Below are 9442 nucleotides of genomic sequence, written 5' to 3'. Positions count from 1 at the left end.
AATGTAACAAAAATATATAAATAAATATTTTTAAGAGGAAACAAGTTTTAGATACAGATTCAATTAGTTAATTCTCTATATTGATATAGACATTCACTGCTATGCAGTTTGCCTCTGAGTACTGTTTTAGTTGCATCCCATGCATTTTGATAAATGCTATCTATATTGTTATTATCTTTCATGTAATATGTTGCTGTTTTTATACTTTCTTCTTTTACGGAGTCATTATTTAGTAAGTCATTTTTTGTCTCCATGACAGCCTACACCATTTATTCATTGCATTATTGTGTGTTACTAGTTGCATCATGATCCGTAAATGTACCATATGGAATCTCTACTTTTATTTGCCTTTATTTTTTGTAGCTGGCATGTGATCAACTTTTGTGTAAATTCCATGAATGTTTTTAAAAGGATTTGTTCATTGCTTTTCCCATTAAATGTTCTCCATATGTCTTTGCAGTTTATTTAATATTGTTTGGTTCTGTAATTTCTTATTTATCTTTTTCTTGAACATAGTGATAAAGGGGTGTCAACATCTCTCACTGTTATTGTTTTTTAATCTATTTCTCCTTGCAAGGCTGTGGGGTTTTCCTTTATGAATTTTGCTTCAGATTTATGAGGTACATATATATTTAGAATGATATATTTCTATTTTCCTAGAATCTTTTAGCATAGAATAATGTTCTTGTTTATCTTTTTTAATATTCTCTTGTTTGAATTCAACTTTATCTGATATCATTAATGCTACTCACAGGCTTTGTGATGTAGCAGTATCATGTTAGTTTTAGACTAGTCTTTCATTTCGAATCTGCTTAGAATTTTCTGGATTAAATGTGATTCCTCTAAGAAGCATGTTGTTACATTCCGTTTTTTAATAAATTCTGTGACTCTTTGCACCTTTTAATAGGGAGTTTAGCCCATCTGCAGTTAACATTATAACTGTTAGGTTTTAATTTCTTTCAGTTATTCTTTTGGAAAGGAATACATATTTTTGTCATGCCTACTATAAATCTGAATTCTATAGAACAAATCCAAACAAAGTTTTTATGTTTTGTGTTAGTGATGATGTAGGTTGCTTTAACCTGGAATCCCCTCTCCTCAATCAAATATAGGCTCCATCCTTTGAGATTACCCTGATATTTCCTTTCTTGTCTAGAAGTTTTCCATGCCCTCCACCCTCGTGCAACACCCCCTCCCCCACCAGCCCCAGCCCCGGTTTCTTTGAAACATCCTAATAAAACTTTTTTAATTTTGCCAACACAAAGTTCTGAGGGTTCTCGTATTTTATTAGTGTCTATTTTATCTGAACTGTTTTAAAGTCATATTTTGGCTTGATTGTTTGTTGTTCAAAGACTTCCTCGATGTAGGTATATATCTCTGTAACTTTTCAAGTCTGTTTGCTTCTCAAATAGTTGTATCATCTTCATATGGTATGCTGAGTTTTGCTGGGTAGATAATTCTGAATTCATGACCCATGCTTCTCAATTTTGTAAATATTGTATTTCAATTTCTGAGATCCTTCCATATCTTCTTTAAAAAGTCAACTATGATATTAATTACTGTTCCTTGGCAAGTGATTTGTGCATTTCTTTTGACAGCTTGTGATATTTTTCTTATCACTGGGGTTTAACTATGATGTGTCTAGTTATGTTAAATGTTAGATTCTTCCCTGTCTAAATTCTGTGAATTCTTTTTAATCTGTATTTTGCTGGTGGGGTTTTTCTTGGTGGGGGTCAATTCTGGAAAATGTTCTTTGATGATTTCTGAAATATAATGTTAGCTTTAAAAAAAGTTCTCTATAATGTCAGTAATCCTGAAATTGCCACTTCATTATTTATCCTCCAGACCTTTCAGTGAAGTCTTCATGTTTTCCAATAATTTGGACAATTCATTGATTTTTGGAGGGGTTTGTATTTCCAACTGCTTGGCATTGTATGCCATTCCATCTTCTGCTTTAGTAAATCTGTCACTAGGTGCCTTTGTGAATTTTTTTTTAATTTCCTATTGTGTTCTTTATATTGCAACTTTCTTTTCCTCTCATTATTTCCCTCATCTTTTAATTCTTGCTTTGCAGCAAAAATTATGTGATTTTCCGCCTTTCTTGAGATTTTATTTTATTATTGTTATGTCCTTAGCACTGATTCTTTGAACATGTTGTTTATTCATGTGATTACTTTTCTCAGAGGTTCTTTTTCCGTCCTTATTGATTCTAGTACTTTGACTTATTCAGTTGCTCTATAGCATTTTGAAATTTTATCAGCACATTTCTTTGCTATGCTCATTTTGGTTGGATTTTGTTTTTATATGCATACATACGTGCATCCATATACACCAAGATATATGCATACATATATACACACACATATATATCTATTTCTATTTTCTTTGGTGTGCTTATTTATTGTTTGTGTGTGTGTGTGTGTGTGTGTGTGTATGTGGTGGGGTATTTTTGTGGGTGTGAAGAGCCTGGATCCCTTTGAGCTTCTCATTCTGACATATTGGATCAATGTAAGGGATTTTTCAGCTGCCTCTAATCTACTTTTAGAGTCACTCTAGCCCATTAATTTGAAGAAGTTTCTTCTAGTTTCCCAATTATAAAGTGTTATGATGTGGAAATTGAGGCTCAATGAAGTAAGATGACTTATCCAGAGTTACACAGATAATTCATGAAAGAGCAAGATTTGAACCCAGCTTTCCTGACTCACAATTCAGTACTATTTCCAGTCTACTTCTCTAACTATATGTTTCAGGTTTTTCAATTCTGTTCTCTCTAATGTTTGAGTGACAGCATGATGGCGGGGACAAGAACAAAACAACACCTTCTTTCTAAAATTGAGGAACTGATATTAAAATTGATCCAAACATGGAGTTTCTTGATTCCGGAATAGAAGGGGCCTTAGCAGTCACAGCCAGGGTAATGGGGTAGTGGGGATAGAGCTAGAAGAGTCCAAAGAGATCTGGTACAACCCCAGACAAACAAACCAAATCCTCAGAGGTTTTGCCTGAGATGCTGCAGGAGCAGGGCCCAGATCTTAAGCCTCTCCCTTCCGCTTCAAATCCAACACTCTTCATTATGTTGCTTCTCAACCATCTAGTCCAACCCTTAATTCTACTGAGGAGGAAACAGAGGCCTAGAGAGAAGAAGGAAGGTACCCAAAGTTATACAGGTAATAAAGGACTGAAAAGGCCCCTCTCATTTGGATGTTTTTATTCAAAAGGAAGGCATCGCTTTCACATTGAGCTTTGTTCTCAAAATATATTATATATACACATTTCCCTTTCAGTTGCAGAGTTTATATATTTAGTGTAGCATCCACCAAACTGCAGTCTGGGTACTGTTTAACTGAAAACCAACTAAAGGAGCCACACTCACACATACAAAAAAATTGCTCTTCCAGTGAACTGGTTGTCAACCCATTTCTCCAATATATTTAGCATCCAAAAAACCTTTTGTTTTTCCTTTCTCCAAATGGACATCCAAGAAAGTGCAATAATTCTGCCTGACTATCATAAAACTTCCATGACCATATCTGAACAGGATCTGGATGGAGTTCCCCTATGTGGGGTCAAGCCACCAGGGATGTATCTATCACTTGAACCTGGACAAGGAGAAGTAGGTAGATGACAAGTGAATGACAAGCACAATTCCACAATTACTGTGGGACTAGACCCAAGGCCTTTTGAGAGGCTGCCCAGTCTAGTGGAAAGATCCTTGGACTAGGAGTGAGAAGTGCATTTCTGCTACTAACTTTGCTGTATTCTCTTGGCTTCCCTGTTGTGGGCCTTTTGAGATGATGATACCTCAGGCTACTTCTAGTTCAAACATTTGGTGATACTCTTGGCCCAGTATTCCTTCGACTACCTCTGTTCCATGAACTTAAATTTGCTTGGGGAATTGAAGATAATTTCTTTCTGAAGTCTGCTGATTTGAGGAATTGTTACCAGAAGGGATATGAAGGATATGTGAGAAATAAACAAGAACTATACATGAATGCTGGGGGTGTGAACTTAATTAACTAATGTGTTCATGCATAATCCTTAATTGGAATATTGTCACCTGCATGAAATATATAGCCACATGTCTCACTATAGTTCCAATCCTGGAAATACATAGATGCAATGATAACTTGGCCAAGCACATCAGTGCTTTGAACTTTGACGATCTCATCCTTCAAAAGCCCATAAAAGCTTTCAGAGCAGAGGGACAGAAAGGGCTGAGTTTGGCTTGGGGGTGGGGAGGAAGAGAATTAATATTCATTTTTCTTACTGGTGGATACTACTGCTATAAATCAGTATATAATGCAATAATAATAATAAAAACTCGTGTCACTATAGGACTTTAAGATGTCCAAATCCATTTTCTCACAATAACCCTTTGAGGTAGATAGTCTAACTGTTAATATCTACATTTTGTAGATGAAGAAGTGAAAGTCCAAGGATGTAGAAATGACTTGTGCAAGGACACATCCTGGTAAATGCAAAGCCAGGTATCCTGAGTCTGATAATGAGGCCCTTGTAACTACACGGTTGAAAGAAGGCCCATAAAAGGCAGATAGCCATTCAGTTGCTGAGATTGTAGGCCTGATGGAGCCCAGTGATATTTAATTACCTCTAGAAGTGGAGTTTAGGAGTGGCGGACAGTGTGCTGTCCTCAGCAGCATGGCAGGGACATTTCCCCCCTTTTTTCCAAGATCCTTTAGGTTAAAGGATGAATAGATTGTTGACTGGGTGCTCTTTGATGGTGTTGCTCTTGCCAGACATCATCAATCACTGATCTCAGTGAGGCCACATGAAGTCACAGAAGCAAAAAGCCTCATAGTTGGTAGGGACTTCAGAGGTCAGCCAGTGCAAAGTGACTGAGAATTCCTTTTACAACATATCTGACAAGTGGTTCTTCAGCTTTTGCTTGAAGGACTTTAGGGAGGAGGAACCCACTACACACACACACACACACACACACACACACACACACACACACACACACACACATACATTATGAAAACAATACTTTTCTTTTTAAAGTTAAAAACATATTCACATACTTATTAGTTTTGACATAACCCCTATAAAATAGGTGAGGTGGGTTTAATAACCTAATGTGTTTTTTTTTAACAAACTTGTGATTTCACTAGTATAGGAACTCCCAAGGAATAAAAATGCAGATGGGTAAATGTTCCACATCTTCTAATCTTGGAGAGTTGCATGGGTATTGATGAGGCATTTCTGAGGTTAACTGACTTGCTGAGGGTTATGAAGATGGAGAAACTAACACCCAGGGATGATATATTTAGTTTGACTTGGATATAGTTACAATGACAACAAAAGTTACCGAATTCCTAGTTATTTGCTGTCTACAATGTTAAATGTATCTCTGGGTGTGTATTGGTGACAAGGGTGGTAGTGGAGACACTCACCTGGGATTGTGTACCTGAAAGAAGCACCAGAGACTCAACCTACAGGCAGAAGGGCAAGATCAGATATCTCGGCCAGGTTTGCAGAGCCTTGCCTTCTAGTATATTTGGCTCAGACATTCCAGTCCTTCTGCAAGTGGGAAGTGGTTGGCAGGATAGTTTTCAAGAATTTTACAGTATCTTCACTGAAATGAGTGTCTGGGACCCTAACTGTTGTACCTCTGGGTATGGTGGGCTGTTAGAAGTCGATGTGCATATACCTGTTTCCCAGGGGTTTTATATAGTCCATGTCTGGGTCTTCTACTGCGTGGGAAACAGAGTATAGCTAAGAGGGGTTCTGTGTAGTAATGCTGTGTTCTGCAGGTTAGCATCAGAAACTTCATCAATGAGTTTAACCTCTCATAACTGGAAAGTTACAGAAGAAACCCTAACAATATGTAAACTTCTCAGGCCAGTCTAGTGTTTCAAATTTGGGATTCAAATGAAATGAGATCCTTGTAAACCAGTATGCTGAACTATAGCATGGAAGGGATGTTCCACAGTAACGTAGTATTGATTGGGCTGAGCACAGCTTCTCTGTCACTCTTGAGGCACCAGAAAGCTATGTTAGTGTTTTGAGTCGTGGTCCCCTGGGCTAATTGAGTCTTGAAGACAATCTCGATGCCTTTTAAGGGACAACTAGCCTAGCCTACATGGGCCAGGCCTGTAGGAAAAGCTGGTTGAGTATATGTCGGTTCAAAGAGAATGTTGCTTATAATTCATTTTATATGAAAAAGATCTGGGAGTTTGGGTGGCCTTCAAGCATGGTATGAGTTGGTAATGGGGTAGGGAGGCCAAGAAAACTAATCCAGGCTACATTAAAAGAGTTGAGTCATGGGGCAGCTAGGTGGCCCAGTGGATAGAGCATCAAATGAGCTGAGTTCAAATATGGCCTCAGACACTTACTAGCTTTGTGACTCTGGGCAAGTCACTTAATCCCAATTGCCTCCAAAAAAAGCCGAGTCGTGGGATGATAGGACCAATGTGCTCCCTCCTGATCAGATTACTCTTGAGGCATTGATAGAGTTGGATGGTGTTCAAGGGAATGTCACCAGGATGATAAGAGTTCTTAAGTTCATGTCATATATGGATTAGTTGGAGAAAATGGGGATATTTTTCCTAAAGGAGAGAGAGAGAGAGAGAGAGAGAGAGAGAGAGAGAGTTTGAAGGAGTTTTGGCATGTGGGAGGGGCAGGTTTGGGAGACATGATTGACAGCTGACTTTTAGTATTACAAGGGTTGTCCTAAGGATTTGGTTTTAGTCCCAGAGGACAGGAACAATGGGTGAAAGTTGCAAAGAAATTCATTTAAGCTTTAGATAAAGAAAAACTTCCTAATGGTTTAGAGCTGCCCAGAAAGGGAATGGACCTCCTCACAAGGAAGTAGTTTCTTATTTATAGAAAGTCCTCAAGCAAAGGGAAAGCTAGATGGATAGAAGTGCTGGGCCTGGAGTCAGGAAGACTCTTCTTCCCTAGTTCAAATCTGGCTTCAGATCTTTACTAGCTGTGGGACCCTGGGCAAGTCACTTCACCCTCTTTGCCTCAGTTTCCTCATCTGTAAAATGAGCTGGAGAAGGAAAGGGCAAACCACTCCAGTATCTCTGCCAAGAAAACCCCAAATAGGGTCACGAAGAGTCAGACACAACTGAAATGACTGAACATCAAAACCTCAAGCAAAATCTGGAGGAGATTCCTGTATATACTTACAGATAGGTACATATTGTATCCCCCAATAGAATATAAGCTTCTTGAAAGGAGAGTTTGCCTCATTTTTTTTTGGGGGGGGAGGTTTGTGTCCTCAGGGTTAACATAGTCCCTGGCCTGTAGTAGGTTTAATAAATGCTTGTTGATTGATTGATTGATTCTTGTCCAGGTATGAGTTGGACCAGATGACCTCTGAGGCCCTTTTCAATTCTGACTTTTCTGTGACAAATCTTGTTACTGAAAAGACCATTATAAAGGAAGATTCCATATCAACCCAAAGTTACAATCATTTCCTTATATAATTACACTACATTTTCTTGTCTAGCAAATGTTTTCTCTGGTTCTCATCCATGTAACAATACCTGACTTTCCTATGATTTGCCCAACAGGAAGGAAGAAGAGAGGAAAGCAAATCTGAACTGAGCTCTTTGTAATTCTACTATTCTACCACCAAGAAACAATTACCCTTCACCCCTTTTATCCCACTTTAAATATCCTATCCATTCCCTCCAGATAACCTGAACTCCTAAGCTGCCCATCAAACCACCCCAACCCAAGAGAAAGAAAGGGGTGTGGTATGTACTTGACACTGTCTATTTTCTACTAGCAGTTCAAAAGACTTCTCACTTACTAATTCAACAAAGGGCAGCTACACATTTGTTTTGTTTTCTCACCCGCTGCCAACAGGTAAGGGAAGGTGCTTGGTAGCAATATATTCATTATAAGAAAATTCCACTACAACAAAAAACCTTAGCAGACAAATACACCACTTAAGAATGGCTGTAAAGATAAAAATGAGACCTAAATGTGACAGCTCATTGAGATGGAAAGTTCCCAAGGCTGCTAGTGATGCAAGGTATTATTATTTTCAGGTTGTGGCTTTGTCTGAGGGCTTATATGTCTCTACACTGTTCTAAGGCATAGGACAACTCCTGTAGAACATTTGGTCAGGCAGGAGTGGTGTGGTAATCCTCTTCTAAGCTATTACTGCTACTGTCAGGAATGTTGACATGTTGCTCCAGAGGAACAAAAGAATCTTTCTAGGATTAAAGGAATCGTATGGGACAAGCTTTGGGATTTTAATAGTGAATTTGTAACTAGTGAGAGGTGGCCAGGAGATCAAAGCTCTGTTTTGCCTTGAGGAGAGGGATAGTATAGGTAAATAGCCCAAATTCCCAAGTGTGCTCCTTCATCCTACCTCCTTGCTTCCCTACTAGCACCAAAAGAGTATTTTGGTGCTGTCTTGGGAAGTAGAAGTCAAAAAACTCAGAATATTCGAGTTGGAATTGGAGCCCTTAGAGATCAAGTGCAACCCCCTTGTTTTATAGAGGCAATAAACTGGAGCCCAGACAGTAGAGGCCTTTACTCCAAGTCCCACAGCTAATTATTAACTGAGCTGTAACCTAAGTCCAGAAGGTCAAACAGTAGTATATCCTCCATGTATAATATCTCTTAATGATTTGGTCGTATCCAGTAAAGCTGCCGTTTGTAGTAATGGTCATGAGAGGTCCTCATCCCACACCCCTAACCCCCAGGGCTGAGGTTTTTTTTAACGAATTTTGCACAAGCACCTGTAGAGCTAGAAATATTTATTTGCTGCCTCAGTTTCCTTCTCTCTAAGCAAAGGGGTAAGACTAGGTTATCTCAAAGTTCCCTTCTAGCTCTGACATTCCATATTCTATGCTTAAACAGTCTATGTTCTGAAGTCCCTTCCAGCTCTGACATGCTCAGCTCCAATGTTATGTCCCAATCATGTTTCTATTCAATTGTCTTGACATTAATTCTAGATTTACTGAGCGCTTTCCTCACAAAAAACCTGTGAGGTGGCCATTGCCAGTATTATTATCCTCATTTTATACATGAGGAAACTGACACTGAGAGAAAGCGACTTGCTCATGCCCACACAGCCCTGAAGGGTCAGAACCAAGATTCAAACCCAAGTCTCTCCTGTCTCCAAGATCAGGCCTCTTGCCAATATACTATGTCAACAACCCTCTGAGGAAGGCAGGGAAAATAATATCCTAATTTGAAAGTGGGGTGGTGATGATGATGATGATATGCAGCATTTATAAAGGACTTTAATTAAACTTTACAAAACACTTTACATACTTTAATTTTATCCACATGATAATGATGTGAGGTAGATAGATACATGAATTGATCCTTGAAGGAATATTCTTTGAAGTAGAGGTGAGGAGAAAGTATATTCTGGGCACAGAGATAGGTTGGAGAAAGGTATGGAGGTAGAAGACAGAATCCCAAGCTCAGGAAACAGCTAATAGGTCAATGT

Source organism: Phascolarctos cinereus, unplaced genomic scaffold (genome assembly GCF_003287225.1).
Source record: "Phascolarctos cinereus isolate Bilbo 61053 unplaced genomic scaffold, phaCin_HiC Scaffold_8;HRSCAF=390, whole genome shotgun sequence".
In the NCBI taxonomy this organism is placed as follows: domain Eukaryota; kingdom Metazoa; phylum Chordata; class Mammalia; order Diprotodontia; family Phascolarctidae; genus Phascolarctos; species Phascolarctos cinereus.
Note: the sequence above shows the minus strand (reverse complement) of the source record.